The 22,262-nt window shown below is 42.2% G+C and overlaps 1 protein-coding gene across 4 annotated transcripts in view; it reads left to right on the forward strand.

The window, feature by feature from the left end:
* Positions 1-14,244: 14,244 nt before the first annotated feature.
* The window catches only part of POGZ (pogo transposable element derived with ZNF domain), a 46,686-nt gene continuing 38,668 nt past the window's right edge, over positions 14,245-22,262 (forward strand). For all 4 annotated transcript variants that reach the window (XM_052636794.1, XM_052636795.1, XM_052636796.1 and 1 more), the window contains exon 1: positions 14,245-14,299. The gene's annotated coding sequence lies outside the window, so the exon portion shown is untranslated. The remainder of the gene's footprint in view (positions 14,300-22,262) is intronic.

Consider the following 22,262-nt stretch of genomic DNA (forward strand, 5'->3'; position numbering starts at 1 on the left):
TTAAATTACTTATATGGCTCACATTATGTTCCTACTGAACAGCTCTAGGAGAGAATATAAGAACTGAGGTATCTCCAAGGCCTACCACTTATTTAAATAAGCATTGAATGAGTAAATATATTTGGCCAGGTCACATTCAAATTCTGACTGCAGGTATGTATTAATGATGAAGGCTTTCAGTGTTGGTTCATATTGTTAACAATCTTGGCTTCACTGTTGGCTGAAAAAGAATGTGTTTTCTAAATCAGTTAGACCCAACATTGCCCAGAATTTGGCTAAAAACTTTAGAATACTTCTGCGACCCATCTGCTTGTCTGAGATATTTGTCTACTAAAGAACACAGTTCACCTGTGGCTCAGTCCCTCTGGAGACCGTGGCACAGGCATGGCTCCGTAACCGAGTACCACCTTAAAGCAGGCACTCTAAAGGCAATGACTAAAACGCGAAACAGAATACCTACACATCGCCATCTGTGAATCTCTTCTGAAGCTGTGACTTCATTTTCACTCAGTGGTTGAGCACCTTGCCAAATCTGAGCTTCTACGGAGCTCGGGTACTTGAGCCAAAGGAAATGAGCACAGTGTCCAGCTGACTCTGTGGTCACAGCCAATTCAAGCGGAACACTCACATGTCTTTTGAACACATCAGCACTACTCTTGTTTTATTCCCCTGCAGCTTTACATGCACTGTGCTTAGCTGTCAAGTCACATCAATCAGAAAGAACAATTTTATGAGCCAGTAGGGGTCTGGCATGTTGTATCTCTCAGAATCCTTTTAATTAATTCACTGAAGTCTTTAAGGAAACAGCTTGGTAAATCTCTTCAGCAAGTTTCCACTGCTTAGCAGTCTGACAGCATTAAAATAAACTAGAGCTCCATGTTCTGTTTTAACCTTTTCCAAACATGCTTACTACTGAATATAGCTAAGGGCAGAAACACAAAAGAAAATTCAGCCTTAATTCCTCCATGGAATGATGTGACTTGCAGAGCTCCCAGCCTACACTCTCCCAATGAATGATGTAATGGAAGCTGGGGCCCACTAATCGCTTTTGACATGAATCACTTGAATAACTTGTAGAAACCTTTTTTCCCCCTGATTTGTGTCAAGTGAGCTTAGCTTTTCCACATTTAAGAAAACTTCTCAAGCTCCATACTAACAAGAGGCGAGGGCCTGCTAGTCAAGTAGGTACACATTTTTTTCCCCCTAAAATTTTAAGTAATCCACATTCCAAGGTCAAGAGAGCCTGCATCTGGTGAAAGGGCTTTAGGGCAGACACCTCCACGCTAAGCTTCATTGATGACGTCATCGCGCTACTGGATCCCCATCCTGGTGTTTTCCCTACGTATATAGTAAGGAACATGCCATGTTCATTCATTCAACCAGTATTTACTGTTTGCCATGAGCAAAGCACTTTGGAGCATATCTAGATAAATAATAAATAGTTATCAGTTAATGAGTCCCTATTATATCCTAGGTATCTTAAAATCTACACAACACTGCAATGAGATTAACTCCATTTCATTGCAAAATAAAACAAGGCCTCTAATTTGAGTCTACATTTCACAAAGATTTCTGGTGTATAGCGTGGTATAGACGTGTGTGTGTGTGTTCTGGTGTATAGCATGGTATAGATGTCTGAGTGTGAGTGTGTGTGTATGTGTGTGTGCACTCAGTCGCATCTGACTCTTTTTGACCTCATGGACTGTAGTCTTCCAGGCTCCTTTGTGCACGTAATTCTCCAGGAATGAATACTGGAGTGGGTTGCCATTTCCTTCTCCAGGGATCTTCCCGACCCAAGTATCAAACCTGCAACTCTTGCATCTCCTGGACTGGCAGGCGGATTCTTTACCACTATGCCACCTGGGAAGCCCGATATAGACTATATGTATACATAAATGCTGTTTCTGATGAAATTGACAGGTATATCAGATCATTTAATGCTTAATACCCAACAGTATTCTGAACTAAACACTCCTCAAATGTTTGTTGACATACCAACCAGGAAAGAGAGAGACTGTCTTCCATCCACACTAAGAACAGCATGGCGAAAGATAATTAGAAATGCATGCAGCAATTAAGCAAAATTTCCTCAGTCTGAATGAGAAGCTAGGTAAATTACCTACCCATCGAGATTTTTCAAAAATAACTTTAATTAAACCTGGGCTGAGTTATGATCTAACCACTTTTAGAAAGGCCATGTATTAGAATGGAGTAAAACAAAACCTCAAAGTCATAACCCATGGAAATGTTCATTACTTACCAGGGTGATGTTTTGGGGAGTCGGCCTCCACTGGCAAAATTACTATCACACCGAAATCTTATTCTAAGTATCTGGTGAGGGTAAATGAGAGCCTTGCAGCCTGATCTTTCCAAATGTAATTTACATCTAAATTAATTTGAGAGAGAAAAGAAAGAAAAACTCTATGTTTAAAAGTCGCCTTTTAATTTTTCCTCCAGGTCACCTCTTCTGCACTCTTAATATGGCTCCCTTCACGGAGTCGGAGGCCAAAAGAGCATCATGACAAAAAGAAATTATCAAAAAAAAAGATGAGTCTTCACAACCCAAGCCACTCACTGGGTTCGGGAGACCAAGGCCCCATCCTTAACTGCCCGGCCGCCAGCGCCCCCTAGCGGGCAGCGACCGCTCAACCGAGGAGAGCCGGCAGCCACTGCCCTTTGGGAGAGTTCAGGGCTGCGTCTCCCCGGCGCCCCGCCTCGCTACCCCCGCCCCATCCCGCCCCCGCCGCTGGCGCCTCCGCACCCGTCTGCAGCCCAGCCCCCGGCGTTCGCCGCTCCCGCTGCTCCTGCTGGCGCTTTCCGCACACCCACCTACACGTCAAACGCTCTCTTTTCCCCTGAAAAGTTTCTAGACGGTAGGGACTATTTTCTTCTAATGTAACCTTCCACCAAACTGGAGGGAAAAGTTACCCGAGGCCTGGGAGGGGTCGGGGCTCTGGGGGCGGGGGATGGGACCTGGCTTTTAGAAAAGAGGTCTCTTTTCAGTGAAAATAAATGATTGGGCCTCCAAGCCAGAGCTTTGTTTGCTGGGTTAACTGTAAAAGGTGCTTGATGATGCTAAATATTGAAGATAGAGTTTTTCTTAAATTAACGTAAAATATATTGTACCAGATGAATGGTTCTTGTCTTCAGACCTTGCAGTTCTTTCTGTTGATTCTCATCTGAACCCCTTCTTCCCCCAGGCTCCTAAATCCTTACCTTCAGCTATAGAGAAAACAAGATCCCCTGGGAATGACTTCTTAAATCCTAGAGACCAAAGGCCAACCTAGAAACTGCTGTCCTGGGAAGTTGGCTGAATTCTATCCATATTCTGGATGGGTAAACTCACCTGCAGAAATATATAGTGATTAGAAAAACCCACTAGGCCTGTATTTTTTCAGATTATAAGTGGCAAAAATCAGTTTGGCAAGGAATTTTAGAGAGGAAGGGAGGGAGAAAGAAAGGGGAAGGAAGGAAGGAGCCGGAGGAAAAGAGTAGAAAAACGTTACATACTAAGAGTCAGTATTCTTTCATGAAACCAGTATCATGTTTGCATGTACGGGATCAAGAAGTAGAATATATTTCTTGCTGTGTGTTGTGGTCAAAAAAATGTCTGCAAAACCACTGCAACAGACAATGGAATTATGTTAAGAGACCTAGAAGGGTTTGAAAAGTCATCTACTTCATTCCGCTCTACTTAGGCAGTGTTTCATTTAAAGAGTGTGTGTGTTAGTTGCTTGGTCCTATCCAACTCTTTGAGACCCTATGGACTGTAGCCTGCCAGGGTCCTCTGTCCATGGACTTCTCCAGGCAAGAATATTGGAGTGGGTTGCCATTCCCCTCTCCAGGGAATCTTCAAGGGATGGTACCTGGGTCTCTTGCATTGCAGGCAGATTCTTTACTGTCTGAGCCACCAGGGAAGTCCCCATTTAAAGAATAGGCCAGACTTAGTTATTCTTCTTGCTTATCTTCCCATCTTAATATATACTATTAATGGTTTGTGAACAATTTGTGTCTTGAAAGCTATTATTTCAGTAAAGAAAGCTGTAGCTTAAAATACGAAGGGAATTCTGCCAAGCTCCTCTTTTCTCTATGGCTCTTCTATTACCGTGTGACCCCGGGGCCCTGGACACATTCCACGTCTGGAAGCACTGTCGGAAGTGCAGACCTGAAAGCCTGGGTTACTAGAACATCATGTGGTCAAGTATTCCTGTGGTCTATTTTTTTAATATATGTTTACTTTAAAATAAACATTTTTCTTTTCCCTAATTGTTTATTAAAAGATTTTTATTGGTCTATATAAATCATATGAGAGCCTGAAGTGCTTGAATTTGACTTTGTCCCTTCTCAGTGGGGGAAGCTTCCTTTTGTGCTAATCAGGACTATGGTCTCTGACTGAAATTTCTGTTTTTGCCCCCATTACACACACTCACTTCATTCCTGCCATTTTCATTAGTTCAACATTTGGATCAAAAGGCTCACATGTATGTGTGGGTAAAGGTGCTGATGGCAGGGAAACACTTCCATCATCAGTAGTGGGCCACTGGCCCAGTAATAACAATAAAACAATAATGATGATTATCATTAACACCTATTTCTCAACACTTTCCTGTGCTAAGCAAATTATGTGCATCGGGTCAGTGAATTCTCCTAATAACCCTATCTCATAATTGAAGAAACTGAGCTTAGACGAGGGTAAGTAATGTGCTGGTTTGTGATTGGCAGGACTCTTTACCTGGTCTCTCCTTTCATTTTTTTTTTTCACTAATTGAATACGGAATCTGAGTGTTTTCCTCCAAAGACCTCTTGCCTAAAAGGCAATTGTGATACCAGTGGGATAGATTATGTAAGTCATGCCTTGTTAACTGGCATCTGAAGTGCACCACAGATTTTATTTACCAGGCAGGAAGGGGTCATTGCAAATGTGGATGTAGGAAGGGGAGCCCCTGGGTAAATTGTATACAAAGCTGTACACAGATGTGTTTTGGGAGAGAAGAAAAGCAAACACTGTGAACTTACTTAACTGGTTTTATTTCCTGTACATGTTCGTCATGGGTCAGGGTTGCTATTCAGCTAGCTGTTCATGTTTGAGTACCAATCCTGCCAGTAAATCTTGGTGTTTGACCTTTAAGGGTCATGAGAGTTGTTGGAGCTCTTTGAGGGAGAGCAACAGGGGATGGGGAGAATTTTTGTGCAATTAGAAAAGTAATCTTTTTAAGAATAACATGCTTTCCTTTTTCCCTTTCTGAGAAAATGACTTGATCCTCAGTTGGCCCTTGACATTCATCTGCCTAGGGGAAATAAGGATTTGTTACAGAAGGAATGAGGGGGAAATAACTGAGATATTTGGCTTCTGACAGTCAACATGGGATTTTATAGCAAGACAAGAACTTTATAAGCCCAGGTTAGTGGCTTGAAAGAGGATTTCCTAAATTCCCTTTGAAAAAGAGAATTCCTGTGCCTCCCTGAAGAGCCCCACTTGGGGAACTTAATTCAGGAAGTTCTCCCAGAGGGTATGACTGCCAGGCCCGATGCCTGCTGCTCAGTGGCAGAAAGACGCTATGTTTTTGGTCCTGGGGAATGATGGGAAGATGGGAACAAGAAATAAGCACAAGGGGGAAACTGACAGATGTGTGTCCCAATTTCTCCCCTCCAGGCTTCTGCATAGAGATGACCGGGGTGCATCATAGAATCGGAGGGAATGGCAGGGACTGGTCCTACTTGGGCCCTCGTCAGGAGGCCCAGGAGGCTCTGTTCCGCTCTGTGACACCATGCAGAAGTGTGCTCAGGCAGGAGGCCTGGAGATTCAGCTTTCCTGGGAAAGCCACAGTGACTGACTCTCTGGCTGGTGGCTGGAGGGGTGAACATTCGGGGCAAGGTGACCCTGGAGTGAACACTGCAGAGGGAACCACCCGCTTCGGCTACCCTGGGCCAGGGCGCCATGGGCCTCATGGACCCACAGTCAGAGAGCTGAGAAGAGGTTGAGGGAGGGCCACAGGGCCTGAGCACCCTGAGGAAGGACCCCTCGCAGATCATAGCCGTATGGTCTCCAGCAACAAATTTCAGCTGCAAACACCAACAGGGCAAGGAGCAGCCAGGTGGAGAGGGGACATAGCCCCCAAGGGCAGAGGAGTCAAAGGACACTACACTTGAGGGGTCTCTGGGTTCTCTCCTTTGTCATATGGTTGATAAGCCCTGCTGGTACACTTGGAGAAACGCTGGGAAAGAGGGTGAAGGTATGAGAATGCTGAGAAAATGTGAGATTGCTGAGAAATGTTATTTTCATCCAGAGAAAAAGTGTTACCTAAAGGAGTTATTTATTTGATGAGACTTAACTTTCTTTTTTTGCTTTTCTTTTAATTATTTTAATAATTGTGAAATATTTAAGAAATAAGAAGTCATGTAAAGAACTTATGTATCTACTACTACTCAGTACAAAAGACAGGAACATTTCCAATACAGTTGAAACTTCCAGTATACCATGCCACAAATGTCACTTTTATTAGGTTGAACAAGATGAAATTGGCCATATTTGACTGTTTTTTACCTACCAAAAAACCCCAATAATTTTATATGATTTAACCTGATATTTAACCTTTGTGAGTTTGATCAGTACCTTGATCATTCTGTTGCCCACTTGGAATGTTTTTCTTCCTTTCCTTCACTTATCTACATGCTACCTGTGCTTTAAGACAAGATCTGAGCCCTAATTCTTTCAAGTTTTCACTGAAGACTTGAGCCTGCATAGAGCTGTCCTCCCCACCAATCCAGAATGTACTGTCTGTCTCCGGCAGCATTACTTTATTTTTAAAAAATTGTTTATTTAGGCTGTTCCGGGTCTTAGTTGCAGCATGTGGAATCTTTAGTTGCAGCATACAGGATCTAGTCCCTGACCAGGGATCAAACCCAGGGCCCCCTGCATTGGGAGTATGGAGCCTTAGCCACTGGACCGCCAAGGAAGTCCCTCATGTAGTAATATTTTATATGTCATATTCTTTCATTGTCTGGACTACAAGAATTAGCACCTAGAGATAGTATTCTGCCTGTTATGCTGTTTTGTTAGTTAACGTGTGGAAGAAATAACAGGGTTTTACTCAATTTTTATTGGATTAAAGACAGTATACAGTTTGTTTCTTGGAAGTTATGATTTGCAGTGATTTTATAAAAGATGCTTGAGCCCCACACCCAAACTAGTTAGGAGAGACACCCTAAAGGGAAGAAATCTGAGAAAGAATCAGAATATGGAGCCTATCATCCATGAGTGTAGTCAAGTTTTATCATGTCCCATTAAATACTTATGGGCTAGGATATCTTAAGAACTAACAATAAAAGCCACCATTTATGGAGTAACTAACATCACCCAGGTGCCATCCTAGGCATTTTATATAATGTCATATCTATAATACAATAACCCTGCGATATAGGGAATATCAAGCTCTATCAAGTTGTGAAAGTGAAAGTGAAGTCGTTCAGTCGTGTCCGACTCTTTGTGACCCATGGACTGCAGCCCACCAGGCTCCTCTGTCCATGGGACTCTCCAGGCAAGAGCACACCATACTTATTTCCATTCTTAGCCATAAAAATGTTCTGGGGTAGTTTCTTTCCTCTTTTTTAAATCGTCTTTATACCAATGTATTTATCAGTATAGTCAGGCCATGCTGAATTAGCAAATTAATCGAATCTCAAAGGTGTAGCACGATAAAGGTTTGTGGTCGTTCTGGTAAAACCGAATGTATTTTGAAAAGCTCAGTAGTTCAGGTCTTCTCTGTGGGGTGACTTAGGAGCCTTGGCTGTTTCTATATTATGTTTCTACCATTCCTCTAAGTAGGAAGAGGACAGCCACACCAGTCTCTAAGTGGGCTGGGAATCACCCATCACCTAATACCCATATTCCCATTTGCCAGGACTCAATCTTGAGGCCCTACCCAACACTTGCAAGGGAGCCTGAGAAATGCAGAGAGAACATGAATATTCAATAAGCCACAGCCAATGAATCAGGTGGAGTGGGGCCAGGCATCCCAAGAGGGTCACTTTATTTGTAGGATTGGAGAATCAGAGATAACCTCCTCAGTTCCAGTGGTATCAAGTTCAGCCAGCTGAGGTAGCTAGACTATCTGATCATCTTTCAGGTTTTAGAGGTGCTTGGACTTTCACAGATATTGAAGAACATTTGGGCAAAGGTAAAGGAAGATATAAAATAACAGTAACAACAACAATAATAAGCTACTTAGAATAAGAAGGAACTCTATAGTTCTTTGGGCACACCTGTTCATATGATTATTGAGAGGCTGTCATCTCTCTGGGAAGATAGGACGTGAAACATCTTGTCCGAGCCCTGGACCTGAGGTGCTTTCCCTGGGGACCATGTACAGACGTGGGAATGGGCTTTAAACCGCAAAATGTTTGCAAAATTTTGTGTATATGCACAAATGTGTGTTTTTCTGGTAGAGATTATCCATAGCTTTCACAGAGATTTTCAATAGTTTCATAATACATAAAACATTAACATTTACTTTTCTAAACTAGGAATAGGATTTCTAAATAGGAGAAGCGGAGATCAGAGGCTGACAGGAAGCAGGTGCATAGGAAAGAGGAAATTCATATTCCCACCTGACTCATAGTACTAACACACCAATGCATTTACATGCAAACCTAGAAGTGAGAATTATTTCCTGGCTGAATGAAGGTTAAATAATTTTCCTCCTTTAAAGTGATTTTAAATTGGTGAATCTTGGCACTTTCACATTTTCAAATTTTATTACCTTTATGTTTCAGGCAATGGGAAAGGCATTAAAAATGCCTCTTTGGTTATCACAGGAGATGGTCTCTGTGCTATCTCTAACTCTTACTGTATATAACCAACAATTAGAAGATACCCCAAAAAAATCTGACCACTTATCTACACCAGAAAATTTTTAAACTTAATTCTGGAGGATACCTCAGTCTCCTCAACTGTAAAACAATGATTTTAATCCTCATGTCCTTCAAAGGGATGACTCAAGTTTTTTTAACATCCACAGTTGTTTCTGGAAATTATTACAACCATAATAAAAAACAAACACTGCTAAATTAGAAAAAGAATGTATCTTAGACCAAAAACAATTTTTAATTAAATTTTGCTTTGCAATCTCTTATAAGGAACAAGCCACATAACAAGTGTGTCCATAAAGCAGAGAAGGAAATGGCAACCCACTCCAGGATTCTTGCCTGGGAAAGTCCATGGACAGAGGAGCCTGGCGGGCTGCAGTCCGTGGGGTTACATGACTGAGAATGCATGCATGAGGGTGGAGGGAGATGGGTTGGTAGCAATAAACTGGTAACACTAAAAAAACAAACAAAAAAACAAGTGTGTCCACAAAGTAATCCAATTCATTTTTCCATAAAGTTTTATGGAGTCAGTTTAATTACTCAATTCTTATACCTGCTCACCTCCATGGCAACAACCTAGATGCAACAGGTATAGTTTGCTTCTCGGTATCTCTTAACTAATATTAATTCTAAATTTAACTAAGGTATTATCTTCCACGAAATCATATAGCAGCTCACAGAGAAGTCTTCATGACTGATGCAGTTACTGCTCATGCATTTCTTGAAAAATATATTTTGAAGACAGAGACGTTCCATTGCTTCTTGTTGGAAGAGAATGAGGAATTCTGCTTTGAGAAACCCAATATGAAAAACTTCCTCCACTATTTCTCACCTCCTGAGAATTTTCTGAGCCCCTAGGAAAGACCTCAGAGCCTATAAACAGAAGGAATTACCAAGCAATATTCATAAGTACAATCTACAGCAGCCTCCAAGTTCCCCATTTTTTATTTGACAGCGGTCAGACATAGCTCTTCACTTGCCCTTTATTTCCCGATGATTTCCCTGTCAAGCTAGACATTTCGTGTCTCCTTCTCCTCCTACATGTTGACTTCTTTAGACTTCCAGGCTCAGTACAATCAGTTGTTAATCTTTTTGAGCTGGGAGATGTTCAGATGGTGAAAAACGTTGCCACTGTTTTCCTAGCTCTTCCAAAATGAGTCGCTCCCTTTGAGCTCTTGGTTTTGACGACCCTAAGTGTGTTCTGTCAGAACGGGATGCTCATTTTTAAGGAAACCTGGCATTGGTCCCCACAAAGCTGCTTTTTTCCTGGACTGACCTCACAGTCCTCTCCAATCCCCACCCTGATACGTACTGGTCACCCTCACACTGAACCTGAGCAGTCAGTGACTGGGTCTGTGCATTAACAAAATGACAGCAGAGGGGCACCCAAGGCTCACTACTTCTGAAGACATGTTGAAATCATTTGTATCTCTGCCTTGACTCTCTCCAAGTTACAGGTGTTTCCAATTTTCAACTCGTGGCAGAAACCATAAGCCAAGGAAGCAAATAAGTGTTTCCAAAAACTGTTGAAAAGAAACACCCTCCTGCGCCCTAACTGTAAAATGCCCAACTTGGGACTTCCATTAACTTTTGACCTTCTTTCTTAGAAACCCATACGGAGAGGATTCAATTTTTCTAAGCTGGTTACTGAAAACTGGAATAGCTTTTTAGCAGCAGTGTTAGGATCCCAATTTCTTCAATACAGGAAATTGGGTTGGCTCTCAGACCCATCCCCAGTATGTTATAGAGGCCTATGTGAATTCATTCCTAAGGATTTGATCCAGGCTATTTGTTCTGCTGCTTTGGTTTTTCCCGTAATCATCAAGATGGTTCAAATATAGGAGAATGACAAGTATCAATCATATTATTAATATTTCACTCTAGAAATTTGTGTGTTAGCTGATGACACAATGTTCCAAGACTGTCCAAATTAATATGGGCTTTCCCTGTTTAGCTAGGGGAATACATTTCTGGAAATGGAAATGCTAACTATATAGTTTTTTTTTCCGAGATACTGCTCTGGTGTTGCAAGGTTTAGAGTTTTCTTCAAATGTTCTGAGGTTACAGATGCCTCTACCCCCGGTTTCTTCCAGCTATCAGTCATTCAACTGTTGATCAATCCCCCCAGGCTGTGGCAGAGCGAGAATATCTTTTCCAGTGTCAAAGAACTTACTCCATCCTGTGATGATCTGTTGATCTTTATCCTTGTTTCCTGAATTCTTTCTTCAAAGGTGTCCCCAGCCCCTGCAAAACTCCCATTTTAACATTCAGCAGAATATTCTTCCTTTATTTCTTTGTGGCAGGCATAGTACCATTACCCACACACATGTTGTTAGCCCTTATGGGTCAAAACTGTCTCCCAGGGCACAAACTAAATTAGAGAAAAATAGGTCACATAGAAGTAAACAACATACTCCAGAACTCACTCAACTGAAGCGCAGCTCCACAGTTCCCACCCTGGCCCAGGCCACCATCATCTCTCACCTGCAAATTGCAATAGCTCGCTAACCTTGCCCCTACCAGCTGTTCTCTCCAAGTGGCCAGAGCGGTCCTTTAAAAATGTTAGTCAGGCCGTGTCACTCCTTGGCTCAAAATCCTCCCTTGACTTCACTTTCACTAAGAATAAAACCTGAACTTGACTTCACCTTCTTCAGGGCTGTGCTCAAGTGTCACCTTAATGACAAAGCCTCCTCCAACCACCCCTACTGTTTTCCTACACCCCCAATTCCTTGTTTTCACCCCTAGCACTTACACCATATCACTATTATTACTTTACTTACAATGTGCTGTTTCTGCTACTTCCTTTGAAAGATGTTTCCCATCCCTCTTGAACCAAGGTGGGTAGCACTTACACCATATCACTATTATTACTTTACTTACAATGTGCTGTTTCTGCTACTTCCTTTGAAAGATGTTTCCCATCCCTCTTGAACCAAGGTGGGTGTGTAACTGTGGTGGAAGTGATGCTAGCCTCAGTGACCTCTGAGGCTAGGTCACAAAAACCCATACACTTTCTGCATGGTCCTCTTGGGACCCTCAATCTTGGAACTCAGCCATTATGATAAGAGGAAGCCTAGGCCACATGGGTCTTGCCTGGAAAATCTCATGGATGGAGGAGCCTGGTAGGCTGCAGTCCATGAGGTGGCAAAGCGTCTGACACCACTGAGCGACTTCACTTTCACTTTTCACTTTCATGCATTGGAGAAGGAAATGGCAACCCAATCCAGTGTTCTTGCCTGGAGAATCCCAGGGACGGGGCAGCCTGGTGGGCTGCCGTCTATGGGGTCACACAGAGTTGGACATGACTGAAGCGACTTAGCAGCAGCAGCAGGCCACATGGAGAGGCCAACTGTTGACTGTCCTGACCAACAACCCTAGGTGCAGTCCATGCCAACAGTCATCATCAACTTCTAAACTTTTGAGGAAGCTTTTGGGATGACTTCAGCCTCAGCAACTGCATGAGACTCCAAGTGAGAACTGTTTAGCTTAGTCCTCTGATGACCTCCCAGAGCTGTGAGGGATAATAATAAACTGTTGTGCTAAGCCACCAAGTTTTGCAACCATTTGGTATTCTATAATAGATATTGGAACAATTTACATGTATATTGTATGTCTCTCCTCACTAAAGTTCCATGAATTCAAGGATTTTGTTTTCTTTGTTACTGCATTCCCAGCACCTAGAACAGTGCCTGGCATATAGCAGGTACTCAATAAGTATTTGTTGAATAAATGAATGGATGCATAGGTGCATTTTCAGTAAGGTACTCTAATGGTTATTGATCAGTGGGAGATGGTACAATCTGCTGGGTTAGACCTCATTGGCATAGATCATAAGTTGGCACTTAAGAGCATGGCAAAATATTTTTCAGCAAGAATATTTCAGAGGCAAATGACATAATGAATTATAATAATTTTTGGAGGAAAACATAAAATAGGATTAGAGCTTCATGCAGAATGTCTTTTGACGATTCATTCCATAATCCCACCATGGGCCTTTCCAGATCGGGTCTGGAAAAGCTTCAGAAGTATTTTCAGAAGGCTCAGTGAGTCTTACAATTCACAGAATAAAGTTCTTCCTGTGAATGACTAGTTGAAACCACTCACATGTTTCTGCTGTGAAATGGGTGATGAAGACGGGTGGTGGTGCATGCGTGTGCATGGGAGCACAATCTGGGATGCTTCCTCCCACTGCCTATTTTCGTAGTCTGGTGGTTTGGAGTGTGTAGAAGAGAAGGAATAAATATGGTTCTGCATCCGCCAGTCTTGCACCAAGTACTTTGACTTAGCATTTGGTTTGGAACAAATATTTGTGTATTGCTTAAAGAGCAATAATATCCTCAAATATCCAAGGGAAATACTAAAATTTTATCACCTCAGGAGGTCATAAAGGAAAAAATTTCTTAAGTTAACCTGGGAAAGAGGTTAGTTTTTGTTTGAGGTAGAATAACAGGAGGATAATCTTGAATGGACAAAACAATTTCTTTAGGCCAATCCATCTCAGCCTTGATTGGAGCAAAAAGCTACTGGGGAGTCTACAGTTTCTTTGAAGATCTACGACGAGTCTATTCATCTCAAAGCAGCTTCCATACATGAATCACCTTGATAAGCAATCACGTGTGGCTTCCAGAATCTAGAGAGGTTTAGGGTAAAAATAGCTTTTAAAAGCTCTTCACTTAATGCTACTTGACTGAAATGTCTCTTGAGGTACAGTGAGTGCCATTTTGATGCCTTTGTTCCAATGACAGTCGTTGGTGCCATTGGGCCTCACCATCTGGCCTATAGAATGAGGTTATCCTCTTGATTAGGTATAAGCCTTGGGTGGAAAGTGTAGAGACTCTCAAAATTTTCCCAGGAAGTCCAGGGAAGTATTTCCTTTGGAAACCCCATCGTTCTCACCAAAATTTAGAGATTGCTTCTAAAGCTAATTATTTTTCATTTCATTTTTTAAATTATTTATTTATTTGCAGGCCCAGACAAACTTGACTAGAAAAGAAGCCCGGGCATGAGTTAGGATGAGTCCATGACGTGCCACGCACTCCAACCAATTGAAAAACCACAAAAGGGGGAGGGCGGAAGTGACGAGCCGTATCCCTCCGCGGAGCGAGAGGGTCGGTGGGGGGAGTCGGCGTCTCTCTCCCCCGCGCCAGCTCCCGTACACGGAGCCGCATTCCTTGGCCCCCCCCCCGCCCCCCTCCCTCGGGGCCCCCCCGCCCCCCTCGGGAAAAAAATCCACCCCAAATCACTCGAACCCGAGGGAGGTTTCCTTTCACCCTCGCGGAGACGAGATTTCAACGGTTCCCTCTTCTCCGTCTCCCCCCCAAGCCCCCGTCCCCTCCCCTGCTCCCACCCCCTTCTCCCGGCGCCGGGTGCAAGGTCCCTTTAAGGCGACGGCGCCTTCCTCGGGTCAGACTACCGGCGGCGACGACCACGGGAGGTGAGTGAGCGAGCGAGCCTTCCCTCTCCCCACCCCCTTCTCCCGGGGGTTCCGTTATCTTTTTGCTCGGCGAGACGTTCCGAGGCGAGACAATGAGAGGGGGATGGGGCGGGAACGCGAGGAGTGGGGGCGGGGGCCCGGCGGCGCGCGCCCCCGCCCCCCTCGAGTGGCGGCGCGGTCCGCGGTGGCAGCCGGCGTGGGGTGCGGCGCGCGGGCGCGGGTGTGAGTGCGTGCGCCCCGGGAGCCGCGGGAGTCGCGCGGCGGGCCGGGCCGGGGAGGCCCCTGTCTGCCTGCCGGCCGCCCCCGCCCCCCGGCGCCCGCCGCGGCGCGCGCGCGCACTCGCGCCCCACGGTCCCGCACACACCCGACGTCCACACGCACACCCGGCGCGAGGCGTCTCGGAGGAGTGGGCGGGCGCGGGTGCGGGCGGCGGCCCGCTGGGGAAGGGGCGGAGGCGCGGGCGGTGGCGAGACGGCCAGGCGCGGCGGGAGGGGCGGGCGAGGGGGCGAGGCCGCGCCGGGGAGGCCGGCGGGCCGACGTCCCCCGGGGGTGGGGGTGGTGCTCGGCCCTCCCCCGCCACCCCCGCCGGGGAGCTAGCGGGGCGCTCTTTTTGAGCGCGGGGAGGAAAATGAGTGATTGCTTAGCCGCTCCCTTGTGTTATGTAATCCCGCCTGTAGTACATCCGAAGCCTTAGTGCGCTGCAGTTAGTTTACAAAGTCTCCTCCCCTGGCTCTAAAATTTCTTCGGGATGGCGCCGTGATTTATAAAATGGGATGGGGCGGAAAAAGCTTATTTTCGTATGGTTATATCCTGCCGCGGTGGGCGCCATGTTTATCCCAGGGACTATTTTCTCTAGATTCTTAGCACCTTCTGAAAAGGAGGGATATCGTTGATCCACCTGCTTTTTCTGCTTTCGCAAGTTGTTCTGCTTTCGCAAGTTGTCCTGCTTTCTCTCCCGGCAGACGCGGGATTCCTTCTAACTGTTAATAATGCTGGACATTTCTCTGCTTGTCTAGGACATTTTCACCTCAGAAAAAGGTAGAGGTGGAAGGAGTCTTGTAAGACATTTAGTCCAGATTTCTTTTTCGAGATGGAAACTGAGATACAGGTGTCCTGTCTCGGAAGAGCCGTCATTCTATTGCAGACTGTGGCCCAGCCCTCTACACTCCTTTAGACACCTCCCACCTCCTCGCAAAACCCCACAGACGTGCAATTTGACTTTCAAAGGAATTTTTCCATCTAGATGAAGGGAAACGGCGGGGGCGGAGGGCTGCTTCTTGGCAAATGACGTTAAATTTTGAGATCCGTTGCTTTTGGCTCTGGGATTTGGATTCTGAGTTTGAACTATTTAGCACAGTCGGTCTTAACTTCAGGATGCATAAAAAGTACCTTGCAGGTCGCGAAAAGTGCTGTTTGCGGGATACCTCAGCTCCAAGCTTATTTGGATGGGATGCTGAGGAGGGTATATCGTCTCTTCGCTTTTAATCTGCAGTCCTTCAGCTGAGACAGATTAAGGTAACCACCATATTAAGAGTTACGGTTTTAGCATAAAGGTGCTCAAACTATCATCTTCGAACAATTAAGTGGCAGTCTATGCCCTTGATTTCCTCCCCTTTGTATATTATGGTTGTAATATACCAGCCATGCTGAAGTATCTCAAGCTAAAGGAACTGACAGAATAGAGGCTCTTGGGATGAACATGATTTTGTGTCCACCCCACCTTGAACCAGTGGTAAAATCTGGAAAAGCAGTTCCCGAAATGTGGCCTGCTAATTTCTGGGGTTCCCCTCAAGCCGTCTCAGGAGAGCTAGGAGGTGGTAACTGTTTTCAAAATAATACTGAGACCCTGGTTAGCTTTTTCACTGGCATTTGCGCTGATGGTCCAAAGGCAACACTTGATAAAAACTACTGTGGAAAACAACTACCATACTTACTTGAGAATGTCTTTGATGAAGCAGTAAAAATAACCATTAAATTTCAACCCTTCGGTACATGTATTTTTAATTCGTAAGAATCCGTGACCAAATGGGAAATGTGCATAAACCACTGATACTGCCTACTGAGGTAAATCTTTGTCATAAGGAAAGGCACTTGTGAGATTTAGCGGCGAGTTGCTTGTTTCCTGGGCCAGCATTTTTACTTGGAAAGAACGACTGACAGACTACAGTTTTTCACACTTGAGTGTTTGCCGATGTTTTCTTGAAAGCAAATGAAGTGAGCTTGTCACCTCAAGGAAAACAATTGACAGTATTCTCAGTGATAAAAATTTGAGAGTGAAAATTAGAATTTTTAAAAATTTGATATCAAGTTGAACAACTTCTGGTACTTAAAAGACTTTCCTTGCAAGTCATTGTTAATGACTGATTTTTCAAACATATTTTATGGCGAAATGTGTCAACATTGGGAAGATAGGCATAATTCAGTAAATCTGTATTTTCAAATGACTTTTGCATAACTCAGGTCACCGTGAGTAATCTTCAAAATTCAGCATACACTGATGGAGTTTAACATAACTTTCATCAGGAGGGGTTCAGATTCCAATATCCAACTATTGTTTAAGAAACTATTATTTGTCTAGTTTTAGTACTGTCTCAATACACACAAGTATCTGAAAAGGTTTTTAGAATGCTTTTCCCTTTTTCTGTCTGTGTGACAGCAGATCTTCATTATATGCATAACCAAAACAACATAGAACAGCAGACTGAAGGCAGAAGCAGCTTTGAGAATCAAACTGACTTCTATTAACCTAGACATGAAAGATTTCCGAAAATGTAAAATAACATCATTTCACTGTTTGGGGAAAAAGAGTCATTTTTAATTAAATTTTTAATATATTTTAACTATGTTATCATGTAATGGGTTTGTTGTTTTTTATTGTACTGATAAATATTTAAACTTTTACGTTTTAATTTCTAAAGTAAACATCAAAAGATCTTTTCCACATTAATAGAAGCTCTTTAAGATATTTAATAATTTTAAGAATGTGAAGGGGTTCTGAGACCAGAAACTGGGTCTGTCCTATCCTCTGCTCCTGAGATCATCCAAATCTGTCTCCTATTTAGAAACTTCTGGAGAATTCAGAAATGTTAGTTGGAGTTCATAGTGGAAGAGGCAGTGAATTGGAAGAGAATTGCAGAGCAAAAAAGCTTAGTAAATATACCAGAGCAGCTGTGACCTTGGGCAAGTTACTTAAACTCTCTAAACCTCATTTGACCTCATCTATAAAGTGTATTAGGAGAAGGCAATGGCACCCACTCCAGTACTCTTGCCTGGCAAATCCCATGGATGGAGGAGCCTGGTAGGCTGCAGTACATGGGGTCGCTAGGAGTCAGACACGACTTCACTTTCACTTTTCACTTTCATGCATTGGAGAAGGAAATGGCAACCCACTCCAGTGTTCTTGCCTGGAGAATCCCAGGGACGGGGGAGCCTGGTGGGCTGCCGTCTGTGGGGTTGCACAGAGTCAGAGACGACTGGAGCAACTTCGCAGCAGCAGCATAAAGTGTATTATTTAGGACATAGTTAGAGAATTCATTGTGGTAATGAATGTAAAGTGCATAATAATGCTTGGTATTATATGACAGTAAAATAAAATATATTCCAAATGGTGTTTCGTCTTTTTTCTCCGTGTAGGTCTTTTTGTTGTAAGTGGAGATTTCTGATTTAAATTGCAAATCCTAGAACTGGTAGTGTCTTTGTCATAGTTTCAGTATGATAAGACTTTGATAGATTCTTTGGCAGTGTGGTTTGTGATAATAAACCATATCCACAAAAACATTTTTATATGTAACTCAGGAGGAGAGAAGGAAATAACATTTTGCTAGCTTTGGCAGAGTTAAATTGAGTAGAAATGGAATTTAGACAACAGACATGTCAATGAAGAACTTTTCTTGGGAGAGAAACTGAATATTGAATTCTTTAAAAATAGGAAACTTAACTGCTCACTTCAGTTCAGTAGAGAGCTTATAGTGAATATATATGGATTCTTCTTGATAGGAAGTTTGCTGCCAGATAAGTGGGAAGTATTTTATGTTTAGGAATATTAGACAGATTATTAAGAATATTTAAGAACCCATTGTGAAAGTTATATGTGAGGTTCTACAATAGTTCCTGTGAGTGATAGACTGGGTAAATAAAAGCTGCTTACTACAAGTTCAACAATAATTTGTTTCGTAGCCATACTAAGTATTCAGCCCTATAGGTTTTCTGGAATTAATCCCTTTTAAAGGAAAAAATTGAGGTAACTTGACGTTTGTTGTTTTCAGCCACTAAGTTGTGTGCGGATTCCTTTCGACCCCTTAGACTGCAGCACGCCAGACTCCCTGTCCTTCACTGTCTTGTGGAGTTTGCTCAAATTCGTGTCCATTAAGTCAGTGAAGCTATCTAACCATCTCATCCTCTGCTGCCCCCCCGCTTTCTCCTTTTGCCTTCAACTTGAATACAAATGCAAATTGCTTTGAGGATTACTATTGTTTATTTCTCACCCAGGAGCAAGAGAGAGTAGTCTGAATTTTTTGTTTGTTTTTAAAACATTTTTACTGTTCCACATGTTCTTTTTATCTTGATTTATGGGTGGTATGCGCTAGCAGTGAATTGAAAATGTTAGGTGCTGAATCCTTCATTCCTGGAACTTTAGCACTATGAAAGAATCAGACATAGGGATCCAGAGCTTTAAAAGCCAGATCTGTCTGGAGAATTTTGGTAGAAAACATGTTTTCTTCATCTTATTTGAGATGAAGATAGGTAAACCTTTCTGCCCATTAAATACCTCAGAAGTACACTGACAGTTGTAACTGAGGGGTTCTTTTTGCTACTTTTAAGTAAGATTGCATAGTCTCTTTGTATCTTGCTTTTCAGTTCTATAGGTTTTTACTCATTAGCTGGTTTTATAGGACCATATTTGCCAGCATGTAAGGTAACAGTTCAGTCCTCCCTAGAAAGGTATGTATCTGGTACACCCATCTTACGGTGAAAGATGAATGCCAAAGACTGAAAATCGCCAGTAGTCCTGTGATAGTTGCAGTGTGGAGTAAAATGTACTGAGTACACAGAAGTCACGTTACCAGTGAGATTACTACCACAGAACAGAGGAACCAGATAGTTATCAAGATGTCAGCTGATCGAGATGCCTTGATTAATGGAAGATGGCAGTGTTCATCTCATCTTGCAGTACCTCCTTGGAAATCTGTGTACCCCAGCTTAGTTTTATTTTTTCCTAGGATTATTTAATTATTGTGCAATATATTAAGAAATATGTATATATAATCTATGTGAAAATTACTCCTAGAAATGAAAAGAGGTTAACAGAAAATTCAACCCACAAGGCTACCAGTTTGATTTAATTAATAGCAAAAAGGAAATGGCAGAATATACAGGTATAAAATATCACAACCAAAAGATAATTAGGTAGTTTTCCCCCTGTTTTTTTCTTTTTCCTTTATTGAGGTGTAACTGACATAAAATTGTACGATATTAAAGTGTACATCGTGGTAATTTCATACATAAATATTGTGAAACTATTCCCCCATTCAGTTAACACACCCGTCACCTCACATACTTAGGCTGTGTATGTGTGAACATTTAAGTTCTATTCTTTTAGTGAATCTCAGTTATACAGTGTTACCAACTGTAGCCACCATATTTTTCATTAGATTCTCAGACCTTATTCAAGAAAATTTCATGCATGTAAAAAAAGATGAAAGAGTACAAGGAGAATCTACAATGAACACACCAGCTAGACTCAGTGATTTTTAACATGGTGGCATATTTGATGTCTATAAGAAAACACCCAAATACATATTTGTTGAACCACCTGAAAGTCGTGATACTTCCACTGAACATTTCATGCATTTGCTAAGATTAAATACGTTCTCCTACATAACTAATACTGCTATCCTTTCTAAGAAAAGTAAAATTCTCAAATATAATTTTATATCTAGTCTATTTTTGAATGTTCCAGTTGTCCCCAGTATGTCATTTATACCTTTTTTATGAGCCAGAATCCAGTGGTTTCACATGTTGCATTTTGTTACATCTCTTTAGTTTCTTTCAGTCTGGTTTAGTCTTCTCTGTGTGTGTGCATGTGTGTAATTGTGCGTGTGTGCTTGACAGTTTCAGTGTGTTAGCAGTTTTATAAAGTATTCTGTTTTCTGCATTTGTCTGATTATTTTGTTTTAAAATGTCCCAGTTTTGGATTTATCTCAATTATTTCCCTGTGGTACTACTTATTCTTCTGTTGCTATACTTCCTAAAAACTGGAAGTTAAATTTAAGTGCTAGATTTGATTCAGGTTACATATTGTTGTTAATAGCTTTTGTTTGTTTTTGTTGTTGTTGTTCTAACAAAAGAACAGCTGATGACAGGTAGAGTTTGGATTATCGGCTCACATTTTTCTATTTAAATTTATTATTGTCATAACCTTTGGCTTTGAGGTATAGAGCTACTTCTGTAATTTTAAGTTCAAGCACAATAAGACTTTGAGAAAGACCATAGTAGTAAGTTTGCATCCTGTCATTTTGGTTCGCCACCCTCTGAGAAAATGATCTGAAAGTTAAAGAGGCGAGAACAATTGATATATTTAGCAAAAGCAACCCATAGAGGAATAGAATAGTAAAGAGGTCAAAACCAGAAATTTTCAAAATGGAGATTTGGGGACTTTGGTAAATTATTTTCACAAGGATTATTTACCACAGTTAATACTGATAATGGGGATTACTGATAGTAACCATAAATTTAGAGAACTAATGTCATAGTGCTGTGCTAAAGTTTTCTAAGGAGAAATGATGTACTTAGGCAGGAACAAGCTCTTTCATGGGCAGATCATTATAGTGTGAAACAAAGCTAGATTTATATGAGCTTTATAAAAATATTTTTATTGTGTCAGGTGTAACCATTTGAACAATTCATGGGAATCTTGTGCTCATCTTTTCTGTTGCAGAGAGGATAAATTATTTTTGAAAGAAATGAGAAAATTAACATAAAGTAAATCAACTATGGGCTTCGCTTGTGGCTCAGCTAGTAAAGAATCCGCTGGGATTCTTTGAAGAAGAATTGCTGGGAAAGATTGAAGGTGGGAGGAGAATGGGACAACAGAGGATGAAATGGGTGGATGGCATCACTGACTCAATGGACATGCGTTCAAGTAAGTTCTGGGAGTTAGCGATGGACAGGGAAGCCTGGCGTGCTGAAGTCCATGGAGTCGCAAAGAGTTGGACATGACTAAGCAACTGAACTGAACACAACTGTACTTCAGTTTAAAAGAAAAATGAGAGTTCTTTATGCATAGAATGTGAGATGATTTTTTTTTTTTTTTAATTTCTGCTTCAGAACATGGATTCAGTTTGATCAGGGCTTCTCAGTCTTGGCACTGTTAACATTTTGGGCCTGGTAAGTCCCTGGCTATCCCGTGCATTGTAGAATGTGTAATAGCACCCCTGGGCACTTGTCTCTAGACAGATGCCAGTAGCACCCTTGCCCAGCCCCACCCCTAGTATGAGTACCAAAAGTGTCTCCAGGGGGCAGATTATCCCTGTTTGAATGTTATGAGTTGGATAAAAGCCACTGGCATATGTAGATTCCTTAATGATCTAGATTTCCTTTTATATAATCTATGTGCGGCTGTTGAACATAGTTACCTTCTGTAGATACGTTGCGCAGTTTGGACTGTTTTTACTATATGTTGAAGAACACTGGAATATGCTGACATTTTTTTAGCTATGTTGGAAATTTTATTGAAGGTAGAAAGCAGCTCTTCGTTTGTAAGTCAAGTATAGGTCTTTATTTCATCCCCCTCCCACCTCCCAGTTTGCTTGAAAAAGAACCTTATTAGCTATGTGTTGTGGATAAAGTTTGTGTTAGGAGTACTTAAAAGTTTTGTTTAAAATTCTCGAGTGATCTGTGTATATATTGGCATTCATGAAAAGACAGTCTTTTAAATAGTTGCTGAGAACTGTATTCATTATTT

Source organism: Budorcas taxicolor, chromosome 3 (assembly GCF_023091745.1).
Source record: "Budorcas taxicolor isolate Tak-1 chromosome 3, Takin1.1, whole genome shotgun sequence".
Taxonomy (NCBI): Eukaryota; Metazoa; Chordata; class Mammalia; order Artiodactyla; family Bovidae; genus Budorcas; species Budorcas taxicolor.